This window comes from Pinus tabuliformis, chromosome 2_1 (assembly GCF_031772625.1).
Source record: "Pinus tabuliformis cultivar Carrire ecotype Pingquan chromosome 2_1, CPIR1, whole genome shotgun sequence".
Classification (NCBI taxonomy): Eukaryota; Viridiplantae; Streptophyta; class Pinopsida; order Pinales; family Pinaceae; genus Pinus; species Pinus tabuliformis.
In genome coordinates, this window is record NC_142299.1 from 47,714,471 (window position 1) to 47,730,384 (window position 15,914).

Here is a 15,914-nt window from a genome sequence, read left to right on the forward strand (position 1 = left end):
GTTAAATTTGATTTACCTATATATGATGGAGAGTTAAATGCAGAAAAAATGGACAATTGGATTAAACAAATTGATGTTTATTGCAGAGTGCATAATATTGAATCAGACAAGAGCAAGATTCAGCTAGCAAGCCTACGCCTTGGAGCCACTGCCTTGGTTTGGTGGGAAGGCAGGACCCAAGCTGACATGAAAAGACATGGTAAGACTATCTCTGTCTGGATTGAATTTGTCTCTGAAATAAAAAAACAGTTCTATCCATTGGCCTACATGCAGCAAGCCATGATGAGCTGGAAAACTCTTCGACAGTTGAAAGGGAAAAATGTGCAAGGGTACACTCAAGAATTTAGAAAGAGAGCATTGATTCTAGGAATCTCATTAGACTCACCTGAGACTCTGTTGAAGTACATTGGTGGTCTACACAGCTACATGAGGCACACTATCCTCATGTTTAATCCCACTAGTATAGATGAGGTATCTGTACAAGCTACTCATCTAGAAACTAAAGGAAAGAATAGAAGTCCAGAAGTTGGGGGATCATCTCAACCCACTGCAAGCAAGAATAAGGAGAAAAGAAAGCAAAAATGGAAAGCAAGGAAGGCTAACACTGCACAGAAGAGCAAGTTTTCATGCACCCACTGTAAAAAGGATGGGCATGATGATGACCATTGTTGGATTTTGCATCCAGAGCTGAGACCTAAGAAGTTCAAGAGCAAAAAAAAGAAGATTGTTGCAGCTATTCAGAAAGATTTGGGGTCAGACTCAGGAGATGAAACAACCATTGCAGCCACAAGTATAAAAGGTACGAATTCTGAAGCATCTACTAGTAATTCTACACAATCTACTATTGATGAAGAAAATGAGAGAAAAAGACATGAGCTTTCCATATTCGAGTTATTTCCAAACATCAAAAGATTGATACTTTGTTTGATAGTGGCTCACAAGTAAATTTAATTTATGAAGCAATTGTAAAGGATTTGGGATTAGTAACTACACCTCACAAAAAACCATACCCATTAGGATGGTTAAATTATAAAGCACAATTACAAGTGACTAGACAATGCAAACTCAAGTTTTCCTTTGGGTCAGCATTTGTAGATGAAGCTGAGTTAGACATAATTCCTTTGAATATATGTGGAATTGTTTTAGGAAGTCCTTACTTGTATGACAGAAAAGCTATTTTCTATAGAGCTGAGAACAAGTATTTACTTGTTAAAGATGGAATCCAATACTTTGTAAGAGCTCATAAGCTCAAGAATAATTATACTCTCATAAACTCAGGGCAGATGAAACGAATGATAAATTCATGCAAACAATTCTCGCTGGTGGTTGTAAAGGAAAAGAAACCTGAAAAAACCAATGTATTTGAGGGCTGTAATGCTAAATAGCACGCTGATTTAGAAAAGGTTGTTTCAGAGTATGATATCTTGTTTCAAGAACCTAAAGGTCTGCCACCCCAAAAAGAAATAGTGCATGATATTATTTTGCAACAAGATGCTCCTTTGCCTAACATTGGAATGTACAGGTTGTCTGCTTTAGAGAATGTTGAAATCAAGAAGCAGGTGCAAGAGTTGCTCGAGAAGGGGTTCATCAGACCTAACACATCACCATGTGGGTCACCAAATGTTTTGGTGAGAAAGAAAGATGGCTTGGGGAGAATGTGCATTGATTACCGAGCACTGAATAAAATAACAATCAAAAATCGTTATCCCCTTCCCCGCATAGATGATCTTTTAGATCAACTGAAAGAAGCTGTTTATTTTTCCAAATTAGACTTGCATAGTGGATACCATCAGGTCAGAGTTGCAGAACAAGATGCATGGAAGACTACTTTCAAAATAAAGCAGGGATTTATGAGTGGCTGGTTATGCCTTTTGGCTTAACTAATGCTCCTGTTACTTTCATGAGATTAATGAATGATGTACTCAGACCTTTTCTTGATGATTTTGTTATTGTGTATCTGGATGACATTCTGATATTTCGCAAAACATGGAAAGAACACTTAAAGCATGTTAAGCAGACACCAGATGTTTTGAAAAGAGAAAACCTTTATGTTAAACTCTCAAAATGTGAATTTGGCAAAACATCTCTGAATTATTTGGGTCATATAGTAGGGGGTGTTGAATTGAAGATAGATCCCTCTAAGGTGGCAGTCATTGTAAACTAGCCTAAACCCAAATCTGCTACAGAAGTTAGAAGCTTCTTAGGAGCAACACAATATTGGAGAAAGTTCATTTCTAACTTTTCCTTAATTGCAGCTCCCTTACATGCTTTAACAAGATTGAACAAGGTGTTTCAGTGGGGAGGCAAACAACAGAAAGCCTTCGACACCTTGAAAGAAAATATTAGTACAGCACCTGTACTAGCACTGTCTGATCTTCAAAAACCATTTGAGATCCAAACAGATGCCAATGACTATGTCATGGGAGCGGTGTTGACACAGCGCGATAAACCCATATGTTATCATTCTGAGACATTTAATTCTGCAGTAGTTAACTATCCGACATATGATAAAAAATTGTATGCATTAGTACAGAGTGTGAAGAAGTGGAACATTATTTAATGGGAAAAGAGACAGTAATACATTCTGATCATCAACCACTTCAATATCTACACTCCCAAACTAAGTTGCAGCAATCAAGACACTATAAATGGATGGGTTTTCTACAACAGTTTCATTTAGTCATCAGATATAAAAAGGGCATACATAATAAAGTTGCAAATATGTTATCTAGACCCATTATAAATGCATCTACTATACTTAAGCATAATTCTGTGTTACACGAGAGTTACATTGAACAATATGCTCAAGATATAGACTTTAAAGATGTATATGCAACTTTAAGTCAAGGCAAACGAATAGAAGAAATGGATTATCATGTAAAGGATCGACTCTTATATCATTGTGGGAAGTTATGCATTCCACAAACTGAAAGAGTAAAAATAATTCGAGAAGCACACACTTCTCTAATATTAGGTCACTTTGGGATAAGTAAAATAGTTGCACAGCTGCAAAGATTTTGTTATTGGCCAAAAATGAACGAGACAGTTTCTAGATATGTAAGAGGGTGTACTATGTGTGCTAAAAGCAAGCCCAGCAATAGAAAACTAGGCTTGTACACCCCTTTACCAATTCCTTCTCACCCTTGGGAAAGTGTTTCCATGGATTTTGTTGGAAGACTGCCTAAATCTAGGAAAGGCCATGATTATCTGTATGTTGTTGTGGATAGGTTCAGCAAAATGTGTATTTTGATACCTTGTAATAAACAGATTACAGCGGAACAAACTGCAAAACTATTTTTTGAACATGTATGGGTTCATTTTGGATTACCCACTTCCATTGTATCGGATCGAGACACCCGATTTGTGGGGAAGTTTTGGTCAAGTCTGTGGGAACTGATGGACATCAAACTGACGAAAAGCACAACTTTTCAACCACAAACTGATGGCCAGACAGAAGTAGTTAACAGGACAGTGATCCAGTTACTCAGAGGATATTGCAACAAGCATCCTAAGCTTTGGGATGAACATTTATGTTATGTGCAGCATGCTTACAACAGAGCAAAACATTCTTCTACACAAATATCTCCTTTTGCGACCTGTTTTGGTTTCACACGAAGGTCTCCTTGGATTTTGTCTTTGGTAAAGACACCACAGTTGAGGGACACAGTAATGTGGACATGGCAACTAGGTTCATTGAACAAATCCAAGAGGTCCACCAGGCAGTACAGAAAAAGCTGGAAAAGAGCCAAGCCAAATACAAGGCAAGGCATGACAAGCATCGGATGGAGGATAGTTTCCAAGTTGGTGACCAAGTCTGACTATATATCAGTAAGGACAGGATGCAAGGTGAAGGTAAAAAGCTAAAACCTATCAAGTATGGACCCTTCAAGATACTTGAGAAGATTGGTGAGAATGCTTTTCGCCTTGATCTATCAGCTTACTTGCACATCTACTCAGTCGTAAATGCAAATTGCTTGAGATTGTTTGAACCTTCACTAATTGAAGATCCCGAAGAGCAAAGTCAATTGCCTTCTATTGATGACCTGTTACCTGAATATCTTAATGAATTGTAGGAAGACACGGTTCTGGATAGGAAGGTGAGGACGACGCACAGGGGAGATGTTGAGTACCTCAGAATTGGGCTCAAGGGTTCAAAGCCGAGCAGTGCAAAGTGAATAGAGATTGGACAAGTGAGACAATTGTACCCTCACTTAGTTGATGCTTGAAAACCAACTTTTGGTGGTCCAAAAGCTTTTTCAGTGGGAAGGCCGTGATCCGAATTGGATCCATGAAAACTAAAAAGGTGTTGTGACTGTATCAAACCAGGACAGACTTAAAAAATTTATAAACAAAGAGCTATCAGGAAGACCTCTGGATAGTGGCAGTTTGTAGCTAGCAAGGAACGACAAGGACCTCGGCCAAAGCGCACTGACCGAGGCCCATGGAGACCGCGCAAGACGCAAACTGGCAGTTGGGAAGTCCGGATCGGAAAACGGAGGCCGTTTCTGATGCGCGATTAGCTCAATCGCTGGGTAAAACCAATTGAAAAGGAAAAGCCTCGAGCGCTCGGTCGCATGGGAAGCCGGGAAACCATAGGGAAAAGCGCTAAAGCGAAAGGCGGGCCCCACGCTCCAAAACTGGCAGAATATCGGACGCATATTGGGCGGTAAGCAGATTTGGCAGAGAACGAGCGATTCCATACATTGCACGACGCGTGTCCGGCGGATGAGAGAGAAAACCACCTCTCATCGTAGGTAACGGTCAAGCAAGTCAACCACGCGATAAGAGCGAACACTGTAGGATCTGGGGGCTCCAAATCTAACGGCAAGGATTGCACCCAATGGAAAACCGGATCTAGAGGGAGAATGAAGTTGCGGCATATAAAAGTCTAAAGTCCGATTTGACTGTTGAGTTGGCGGATGAATCATTTCACAACGTAATCGAAATACCGAATCGTTGAGGAAGAACTGGCGCAATTCGTGAGAGGACAAGTGGCCACTTCCCTGTGAGACGTTGGCGATGATGCAGAGGCAGGGAACTCCAAGTGAACAGCAGCAAACGATTTGAAGGGGCGGAAGAGGAAGCGAACAGTCGAGGACAGATTGGCTTTAAGCCATGGACAGACAAAAGGAAGAACCAGAGAAGGGAACAGTGAAAAAAAACGAAAGAGACAGTGAAGCAAGAGGCAGAAAAAAACAGAGAGTCGAGTTGACCTGCAGCGTCAGGCAGCATCGAGCAGAGAGAAGGCTTGAGAGGTTCAAGCGATCCCTGTGAGGATATCTGTCGGGAATTGAGCACCACAATGGACTCATCCCATTAAAGACCAGAGAGGTCGAGACTTGGTAAGGAAAGAGTCTGTGCACTCTAGTGCCTTGGGGAATCCAAGAACCACCCTACCAAGCATTATCTGTTTCAGAAGACTCAAATTGAGCTCCTCACTATAAATCTCTGCTTTAAAGACATAATGAAAGAACGCCACCACTGAAGCTGGACTGGAGATGTAGCCCTAGAGAATAGGATGAACTCCTTATTAATGTGTTGTGTTCTTGTATTTGCTTACTGTGTTTCCCTTATTGTTTTCCATTTTCCAGTGTCTGTGTATTTTGTAATCTGATCGATCCGTTGCCTAAAATAACATAGACACACACCAGCACGACTCTGTAATCTCTTCCTTCATTAATTATTTAACTGAGATCACTCACGAGTGACTTTCAAATCACCTTCTCATACCAATTCCCCTCATATTTCTTCCTCTATTAGCAGTTCCACGAGATTTCCATGGACTTGTGTTTGATGATTCAGCGGCTATAGTATTAACTGCCATGGGAGCTCTTGCTCCTACACTTCTTGGGGTAAATCTATTACCATAAGGTGGTCTTGAGCTACTTCCCTTGAAGAAATTTCGGGGAGTCTTTCCTGGAAATCCTGATTGTAGAGGTTCTGCTGGCCCGACATCCTTTTTGATTCCTAGATGTTCTTCTGCATAGCGGCCACATTCTACCGCCTCAGCTACTGATGATGGTTTCCACATCCTAACCAAGGCCCTGATGCGAGGGTTTAACCCAAATATGAAGCGTTCAGCTTGACGTTCATCAGAATCTAAGTAGTGAATGTATTTCACAAGCTCCATAAACCTTATTTCATATTCTTCCACTGATTTATTACCTTGAATTAATGTATGAAAGGCTCCGGCTTGTTGTTCTTGAAAATATGGAGGTAAATACTTAGCACGGAATCTTTCCTCGAACAATTCCCAAGGGACATTATCCATTGTGAGGTGTAGTTGTTTTTCCAGATTTCCCCACCAAATCAAGGCACTTTCCTTTAATTGAAATACAACAATTTTTGTTTTTGAAGAAGAAGAATACTCTCTTAGTTTAAAACATCTATTCATTCCTTCTAACCATGCTTCAGCACGTTCTCCAGCTCGTCCTCCTGAAAATTCTGGGAGTTTAATTTTCTGAAGCTCTCTAGAAATATCTTCCTTTGATTGTCTATTCTTAGAACTTTTGGGTTTCGCTTGACTTATTTCTTCGGGTTGAGGTTGCTCTTCTTTGGTTTTATCCATTGTCGACCCTTTTAATGTTTCCATTATGGCTTTCAATGAGTGCATTATAATGGTCAACTCCGGTGCTAGAGTGATTGGTGTTGATGATGGTCTCGACGGTGGCGGTGATGGAGATGGTGATGACAACAATGGTGGCATTAATGATAGTGATGCTGCCCGATCACGTCGTCATCGCTGATATGTCTTTACCATCGTAGTGTTTCCTGTATACATAATAAAATTGTAAAAATTTGAGGTATACTTTCAGATTTAACACATAGTTTTGCAATTTCAAATTTACAAATGGGTATAGTTTTTTTTTTGCTATTTTTACCTGTTAGGCAGATCTTACTGGTACCGAGGTCAAGGAGGGTGGTCTCGTGACCTCATTATCCTAATGCAAGGAATTCTATCCTAATGTGTAATAATACTTATTCTAATGCATGAGTCTCTATAAACTTTCCTCTTTCTTTTTTTTCTTTAGATTATTATTACGATAATCCCAAATATTATGATTTCAAAATATATAACCTTTAAAATTTTCACAAAATTATGACTATAGAAATTTATGACCTCACCAAACATCAACTTTTTAAAACATATATATATATATATATGGAGAAATATTACTACTACACACTGCTTTATATAACTAATATAATAATAATAATTTAATGTAACATAAATGGATATTTAACATCATAACCAGACATAATTATTATTTTAGAATACATTTAATTGATGAATTTAATAATTCCATTTTAAACTTTATTAAATCAATAATTAAAATATGTAAAAATATTTAATAAATTTAAATGAAACTTATAATTCAAAATAAGTTCCAACAAACGACAAATAAATAAAATACTCAAAATAATAAAACAAACATAAAAGCTTATTATAATGAAATTTATTTATACCCATACATATATATATATATTAGTTCATGACATATTAATAAATTGTATCTGCTGGAATTTGTTCATAATATATTCCGTCCATCAAAAGATTCGTTAAATAATATATGACATGGGTCTACCAACTTTATAAATAAATAAATAAACAACAACAACAACTTTGGGTTAGATGTATTTGAACATAGTAAACCATTGGCTGAAGTCATGTCATATATTAAATATTTTTACATATTTAATTACCCACTCAGGCCTATTACATAACATATCCTACTTCGTGGATAACTAATAATCTAGACCGCTGTCTCCGTGATAATATAAAAATAAGTGGGATGCGTTGCGTGGCATTGTATATAGGTATGGATTTAAAACTTTAACTGGACACGACTAATACCTTACCTTGCTGTATTTATCCTAATCTTTTCATTTTATTTATATGTTCTGATTTGGATTTTTTTATGGTGATTACTATGACGGCCATAGCGATGGTTGTGTTGAACTTTCTGAGTACTTTGTGCTTGGTTTACTGTTCTTTATGTAGAAAGATGTGTGGTGGTCGAATTTTAATTGAGATGTATGGCTCTGCCCCTTTCAGACTTGTTCTGAAGATCACAGAATCGACCGTTTCAAGCTTTTAATTTGATTTAAAGACCCCTCAGAAACTGCCTTGCAATCTGAAGTAACTGATGCCTTTAAATTGGCCAAAGGCATTGCAGTTACTGTGTTTTATTTGTTTGGCTGAAATCAGAGATAAATTTGGAAAAAGATGAAGATGAGTTCTTTTTGACCAACAATTACAGAGCAGCGTTGAATTGCAATCAAACAGACCTAAGGATTTGGGTATGCAAGCAGAAAATTGAAGCCAAATTTGTAAGAGAAGTTACTATGATGTCAAAAGTACAGTACAAGAACCTTGTCAAGTTTATCGGAGCTTGTAAGGATCCAGTAATGGTGATAGCTACTGAACTCCTTCCAGCTACGTCACTCCAGAAGTATATGTTGAATTTACATCCCAAATTTCAAGAACTCCGTGTCACAATAGGTTTTGCACTTGACATTGCTCAAGCCATGGATTGCCTTCGTGCAAATGGGATTATTCAAAGAGATTTAAAGCCTGGTATATATCTCTTCCTCCTTGGAAACGTCTTTTTTTTTGAACTTTTGATTATATGTTAGTTATGTTTTGAATACAGTTCAGAAAAAAATAGTAGACTGGATATTTAATTGGTTTCATTTATATACTAATTTCAGGGGTTGGCGCCTGAGTTTGGCATGGAGCCAGCCTGAGTTTGGCATGGAGCCACTGGGCAGACAACTTTCATGGACGGGAAACATTTTTCTGTATTGAAATTGAAGGAGAACTTGGCTGGTTTATGCTGCAAGAAAGGACTGTTCAGACGATATAAAGAGACGTTCTTGGAGCATAATATTTTTTTTTTTTTTTGAATTCAACTGTAACAGACTTAACAGGTCTGAGAGTTTGAATTCAGCGGTGATACCAAATGTAATGCTCTAAATAATTTAACTAGAGATTTAGTCTAAATAAAATATGAAATCTACATGAAACCTGCTTTAAAGTTTAACCAAAATTCATATATCAAAATTAATTAATTTGATGTGGAGTACCTCTCTGGTTCCTGCGGATAAAGATGCTTCAGCTTCAGAATTGCTCTCGCTCTCGCTCCCGTTATCAAAACACCATAACCTCCCAGCGAAACTAAGTACAACCTAGGTACTCAGTCCATAATACTTCTCAATTGCTGCAATCTATTCCCCCGTGCTCAAAAACTTCAAAACAAACAAGGCTCAGTACTTACTGTCGATAACCTCATATTACAAATTTTTCCACCTCTCAACTGTGCTGCCTCCAAGAGCCAAAAGATTTTTCCCCCCATTTACTTCTCCTTCCTTCTCCTTTTATTTCTTATGACCACCGCTCATTCATCCTTCATGGCCTTAGTTGTATGCCCCTTGTCTAATACGTGGGTCCTCATAGTGAATTAAAGAGGTAGTCACACTTACTATTGACACTCATCACTTTATAAGGTTGTAGGTGATACCAACTATATTACATAGTCCTTTTGTTAATAAGTTTTATTTAATATTTTATTATATTATACCTCATTTAATATTAAACCTTTAATTAAGAGTTACTATTTTTATAATAATATAACTCCCTTTAAACTTTTCTAATTTAATTTAGAACTTTTGGATAATGTTCTATGGTTACCTATTATGAATGACGACTCATACTAAAATACATATTCCAATATGTTTTGCAAGTTCGATATTTATTTAATATCTTCAACAATTATATCTTTTATCCTATATTTGGAATTTCTTCATAATTTAATACTACTAGTACAGTGCAAGCAACGTATGCGTATGTAGCTATCATATGCATACATTGTATGCATGCTAATAATTCACATTTTGTTTGTACTGGTAGATGGGTCATTACATGTGGTGAAATGGGTCACTACGCACACAGTGTCCTCTCAGGAAGGACAAAGATGAGAAGCACGATCTGAAGGCTACATCCGCGAAGATCGAGGAGGAGTTTTCCATGACAGTCGAGATATCTCCAGGAGGGAGGTGGGCCAATTTAGAGTTGTTGTTCGAAAGAGCTATAGATGGGTAGGATCCTTGAGGAGCCCACCTCTCAAATCAATTCCTTGCTATGAGAGCCCAAATCAAAAGTAGCAGGATGGATCAGCGTCAGTTGGTGCAGAGGAGTGTTGGAGCGACAGATGCAGTGGCTAGAATGCCAAGTCTAAGCAGTGTAGTGCAGAGTTGCAGTAGTGTAGGGAGGCATAGTGCAGTAGCAACAACAACACAATGGCTTCAGAGGGATAGCGTAGGACAATCAACAATCAAAGCTTCAACATCAAGATGCATCTATTCTGAACACTTGTTCATATTTTGGGATGTTTTTCCATCGCTGATGCAGTAGCAGCGACAGTTTGCAGTGCAAGGACAGTTGGCAGTACCAGTGCCAGCAGCAGCACGGATGCAGAAATTCAGAGGGAGATGTAGTACGGATGTAGTGTTGACAGTGGCAATGTCAGCAGCAGTACAGTTGCAGCAACAACGCAGTAGTTGGTGGGTAGCATGTCAAACATCAGCAACGTAGTGGACAATGTTATGAAGTCGGGGTAATGCATCAGTGGGAGGCATTGCTAGAGTACATTCGTCGCTAAGAGGGAGTGTTGATTTCTGGTAGCATCAGATGTGATCTAAGCCTCCAATTTTGCAGGGAGACTTGGGCACATGTTTTCCAAAGAAACCAGAAAGCGTTTTGGGCAATTCCACCCAGAGATAGTTTTATTAAAATAATTAATTATTTTTAATGGGTTCATAAGTCTAAACTTAGGAAATTAAAATAATTAATGGGTATTAATCTAACTGTGGGTGTAACTTCTAGAAGAAGACAAGGATCAAGCAGAAATGATCTTAGCCATTGATTAGCTTCTAATCTGGGCCGTTGAATGTCAACGAGAAGATTATTTAAGGAGGCTTGAGGGTCATTTGGAAGACACATAGAGTTGATCAGTCAGATCGAATCGCTGAAACTAGAGCAGCGCAGTGATTTCGCAGTGATCACGTAGAGAAGGGAAGAGAGTTTTCGCTGGAGTACCTTCTCCAAAGCCAAGAATATTCAACAGAGAGGCAGAGAGACATACAGAGGAGGTAGCACAGTGCCCAAAGAGGGTGACGCAGAGACAATAAGGGCTCACGCAAAGCAGCATAGAGCCTTCCACGCAGAAGTCCAAAATTTGTTGGAGGGATTGACGTTTTGAGTCGGGAAGGCTACAGTCAGCTCCTGATAGCAAATTGATTCAACAAAGAGGTGACGCAGTGCCTTAGAAGCTGTGATGCAGGCCCACGCAGTGTCTGCATAGGGGCAACGTAGAAGTAGTCAGGGGCTCATTGGTTCAGCGACCAGATCAGCCGGGACTTGCAATGTAGAGTGAGGTAATCTCACTAATTTCTTTTGCTGAGTGATATTCTTTGTACTGGATTGCCTGCAAGGAATCCAGAGATTGTATTCAGAAATAACTTCTGCTTAATAATAAAGCCCTTGATCTGTTGCACCGGTTTTCCCGCATTGGGTTTTTCCAGGGACATTTGTCCAAAAACAACTGTGTCATTTGTGTTGTATCTCTCTATTGTTCAATTTCTTGTTTTGACATATTATTTTAAATGGTGTAGGCTGCAGCGTATGTATTTCAATGTTTGTCGTAGGAAAGTGCAAATAACTTGTTCATGTAAATCTAACAAGTAGGAGAAATATCATCAGTTGTTGCAGTAGGGATTCCAGTTTGGGACTTTTCATAGGGCCTAAGTTACAAACTACTTCACATAGATAGTATTTGATTTTGAAGATTTCATACCAAGCCAGTTTCATTATTGGTGATATGGTAGTGGATTGGTAGACGCTGTTTTTTGTTAAGTTATTAATGCATGATTCATATTCTGTGTGTATTAGTTAGAAAAACTAAAATTTTCATGATATTGATTAGTTTATTTAATATGGCACTCACTGCATTAGTGATGTGTATCTTGAACAGTTAATCTAATATAACACTTATTGTATCAGATGATATGTATAACTGAGAAAGTGGGATCGATTTTACTTAGATGAATCAGAAGATGTGGAAATGAAACTAGTGAAATGAATCACATAGCATCAATCCTCTAGACGTTACACTGGATTACCATGACTTTCCAAAAGGCCACCAATGCAAAGACTCTTTTAACTCAAACATGATTAGCTGTGTTGATCTTATCTTACTAATATGATTCTATCCATAATTAAAAGATATTAAAAGACATTATTTATTTGAGAATCCACGCCTTCTTGATTTTTGAAATAGGCATCATGAATTCATCATATATTTGTTTAATACAAGATCAGTTATTTCAATCATTTTATCTGACTTATAACTAATGATATAAATGTTGTCTAAAGATGAAGTGTTTCTAGTACATCTGGAAATTCTATGAGTAACATATAGGAGAAATCTGATCTAATGTAATCACCAGTTTGGAATCCACCGTTGACCTATCAAATACATTGAATTATTAGCTCATATGAAAATGTCCTCTGCCTCTTACTCTTCTGATCCATTGGCAATAGATTTTTGTATAGGTTTGTCTTCTTAGTAATATAACACTAACATATTAAGATCCAACAGCTCAAATGTAGTATGGTTTAAAAGGTTGTTATTTATGGACTTGCAGTATAAAAACCAACTCTTCGGACACCTCAGAAAAGTGTAGAAAGGATCCACAGAATAGACATAAAAGTCATTGTTAATTTTAAACAACATGGATGCAATGCCAACTTCAAGAAGCACAGTTCAGACAGAATTAAAAGCTGTGAAATGTTTTGATCCTATAAACAAAGAACTTAACGCATTCAAGCACACAGAAAAAGCCCCAGATTAAATAAGAAGATCAGGTAAAAAATGAAAAAAAATTGTGGTTGGGAAAACAAGCATTCAAATTTCATTTACCAGAGAACGGTCAAGGCTTGCTTCCTTCTCTGTCCTTGAAATTCGGGGTTAGTTCTATGCTCCAAAATCCAAACAACAGCTGCTATGACAAGGAAAAATCCACCAGTCATAGACCACATCTCTACCGTGAATGGTTGCAGAAAAGCCCAAGCGTCACTGGAATTTTTCTCTCGCAGCGGAGCCACCACAGCAAGGCCAGCTTCTATGTAAGGTTGCGTGAAGTCCACAAACCTTGACCGATTTGTCACAATCGTAATGTCCCCAACTACTGCATCAAATTTCTACAGAAGTCCAGCAATAAATATGCATATGTAATATGACTATGATGCAATAACCCAAGTTGTGCAAGTAGTGCATGCAAGGACTTAGTCAGGGAGTTATGATCTTCAACTATATTATAACTTATTGTATTAGTAAAAGGTTTATCATATACGAACCTTTAAGGCAACCTGTTGCACAAGCTCGTCGTAATTGGGATTTTTATGGCCATTTCCAAAAGCTACAATCGTGTAGGGAAGAGCATAATATAATAAGCTCGCTGCAGCAATAAATACATTAATGCAGAAGCCATCGAACACGTTGTTATCTTCTACTTTCACAAACTCTTGAAATCCAACCTTTCTGGGCACACCTATGACAAGATTTTTACCATTGTTTGGGAGGGCCCATCCTCGTGGCACAAGTTTGTTTTCACCCGGCCATATTACATCATACAGTTTCTGACCTACACTATGTATGGCGTGTGAGTTGGAACCCTTTATTTCTGGAGGCGTAACAGATAGACCTGATTGATTTACCCAATAACCCACCTTGCGATACCCTGTTCCAACAATATTGATGATCTCAAAACTAGAACCATTTAAGTCCCCTCTGTTATCAAACTCACTGGACCGGTTAATTCTGTAAAATTAGTTTGTGACACTATCTTCAGCAGTTTTGGACCTTCGTCAAAGGCCTTGAGTTTTGCTAGCTCTGTTTTGTTTCCACTTGCGCTGGATACCTGAGGATACTCTGTAAAAGACACAATTCCCCCTTCACTTATGAAAGTATGTAAAGAGTGAGCAATTGCCCAGACAGCATCGTAAGCATAGTATCCAAATGCATTTAAGCGAGCATCAACACTCCCAGCTTTATGTAGATTGTTCCATCTAATAGTGAAATCATGCTCCTTATCTGAAACTGGAATATGCCGACGTAAACTGATGACTCCTTGGAGTGAGTTCATGGTATCATAATCAAGAATGCTAGAATCCAAAGCAGAAAACAGCCAATCTGTAGCTATCCAAACATAGCCACTGTTCAACATTCCAAGGTACAGTGCTTCAGAGAAAAGATTCAGACCTGCATCAGGATTCATATGTACCACAAAGATTCGTGACTCCATCAATGCTAACTGTACCAAGACACTACCGATGTCACTTTCACTGGCTCCAGAGGCAATGCTTCTTTACGATAAATTTTAGATCTTACATCTCTAGGTGCATCACTGAGGGCAGATATTCCATTTCTCCCATAGTCATCATCTATATACACAGCGACAACATTCCTCCACTCATAAGAGCCAATCACGGCAGCAACTGCTGCCATTTCATAGAAATCACTGTGTGCTATGCGAAAAAATAAAAATAAAATAAGGGTATTGATATGAGGCGAGAGTTGGGTCTGTTGCTCCAAATGACAGAGTTGGTATGTGGAGTTCACTTGTTACATACGAAATGACATGAGCAAGAACAGAGTACTGTGGCCCTAGTATTGCCACATTGTTCCTTTTTATTAGCTGCAAAGCTGCAATTATAAAGCACAACATATAGAAACATCAGCCATGACCTTGTTTGCTTTAGGTTTTATGACGAAAAGATCATCTAATTTTCTAAGAAAGCTTAACAAGGAAATGAAGTTGATGACGCCGGAAATAAAAAATATAACGAAAGAAAAATCTATATGACCTCAATTTACTTTCAAAAATTACCTCCCATGCACACAAACGCTAATAAGAAATGAGCCAGAAATCAACCAATAGGATGGATCTTGTAAAATGAAGAATCATACATACATTCAAAGCATGCCACGAAATGAAGAATACTTTAAGTATAATTGAAGCCCAAAAAATCAGCTAAGAAAACCAAATTCAAAATCACTTAACGAGTTTTGTTCAATCTTGCGTATTTACACCCAACTTTACCTTTTAGCTTCTAGAAGTTACTTTGACTCTCCCACAGTTCGTCAACATCGGATTGTAATTGTTATACCCCATTTCAGCAGGGGTACATAGACATACTTCATTTTGGACTCACCATTCTAAGTCCAAAAATATTCGAGTCAAAATCCTTGTAGGCCATGTGTTGATTTATGTATTATGGTATCCTACGCGATTGTTAGTTGGCCATGCCCAATCTGCTTAGATCTCATTAAAAAGGTTTTTTCTTCTTGGATAGAACTGGGGAGCTTAGGATGGATTTACTTGGACACGTGATTTTCAGGAGTCATCTATTTTTATGTAGCGGTAACATTGTTGTAGGGGCCAGTCCAGCCCATGTCGGGTGCACCTATGTCTATCTGCATTGTCATGTGCCATAGAGTCTATACACATCTTTTTTACCATGGCATAGAATCATTTTCATGTTTCTCAACATGGCAGTCTCACACAGTCAACTTTTCAAGTTTATCAAGGCAGTTCATGTTACCTAATGCAAGTGGTCATGGAAGTCAAAAAGTCAACTTGGTCCCAATTTGTTCAGTTGGATGAAAGGATGACGTACCACATTGAACTTTTCCAAACAGTGATGGCATTGTCAAATTACAACTGGTCAAAGATGGTCAACACGTACTACAGGTTTCTAGGTGGCAGGATAGGGGCAGCATTGGGCATTTTATCACATGCATTATGTCAAAGGTGGTCTACAAGAAGAAAGTAACAAAAAACCCATGTCTCAG

General features: G+C 38.3%; 1 pseudogene across 1 annotated transcript in view; it reads right to left on the minus strand.

Moving 5' to 3' along the window:
• Positions 1–15,914, minus strand: part of LOC149198720 (glutamate receptor 3.6-like) — a 178,149-nt pseudogene that overhangs the window by 20,840 nt on the left and 141,395 nt on the right. The window contains exons 2-3 of the transcript XR_016253731.1: positions 13,418–14,765; positions 12,981–13,261 (exon numbers count right to left, since the gene is read on the minus strand). The product of XR_016253731.1 is annotated as a glutamate receptor 3.6-like (transcript). The remainder of the gene's footprint in view (positions 1–12,980; positions 13,262–13,417; positions 14,766–15,914) is intronic.